The sequence below is a fragment of the Abrus precatorius genome, unplaced genomic scaffold, assembly GCF_003935025.1.
Source record: "Abrus precatorius isolate BTA unplaced genomic scaffold, Abrus_2018 Scaffold5, whole genome shotgun sequence".
NCBI lineage: Eukaryota > Viridiplantae > Streptophyta > Magnoliopsida > Fabales > Fabaceae > Abrus > Abrus precatorius.
The window spans coordinates 20449161-20449875 of NW_020874395.1; the positions used below are offsets into that span (position 1 = coordinate 20449161).

A 715-nucleotide genomic window follows, 5' to 3' on the forward strand; every position below is an offset into this window, starting at 1 on the left:
TGGTTTTGCAGTTGATTTTGAGCAAATAATGCTTCTATAGATTTTACATCATAGCCTCCTTTCCTTGAAGCTTGTCTTTCATTCACATTTTGATACATTGAAGAAGCCATCATCTCTATAATTTGTTGTGCTTCTTTCAAGGTTTTTGAACTCAATGACCATCCAGCTGCTGCATCTATCATGGTTTTAGTTGCTGCAGTCATTCCATTATAGAATGTTTCAAGTTGCATCCATTCAGGTATGCAGTGATGAGGACACTTTCTCAATAACTCCTTGTATCTTTCCCATGCCTCATACAATGGTTCTCCATCTTGCTGAACAAATGATGTGATTTCCCCTCTGATTTTTGCAGCTTTAGAAGGGGGAAAAATACTTGATTAGGAACATGTTCACCAAATAAGCCCATGTTGATATGCTACCTTGTGGCTGAGCTTGAAGCTAGCACTTGGCTTTATCTCTCAATGAAAATAGGAATAATCTGAGTCTAATTGCATCCTCACTCACCCCATTAATTCTAATTGTGTCACAAAGTTGCAAGAAATTATAGATGTGCAGATTTGGATCATATGAATGGTTTCTTGCAAATTGGTCCTGTTGTACCAAATTCAAGGGTACAGGTTTTATCTCAAAATGGTTAGCTTGGATTGTAGGTCTCAGAATAGAAGAGCTGAACCCTTGTAAATTAGAAACTGCATAGTCCCCTAATGTTCTCAGT

The 715-nt window shown here is 37.6% G+C and overlaps 1 non-coding gene across 1 annotated transcript; it reads left to right on the top strand.

The window, feature by feature from the left end:
- The first annotated feature begins 240 nt into the window (after positions 1-240).
- Positions 241-347, top strand: LOC113868290. Its single transcript, XR_003505311.1, has one exon. It is a non-coding gene; the product is annotated as a small nucleolar RNA R71 (small nucleolar RNA).
- The last annotated feature ends 368 nt before the right edge of the window (positions 348-715 follow it).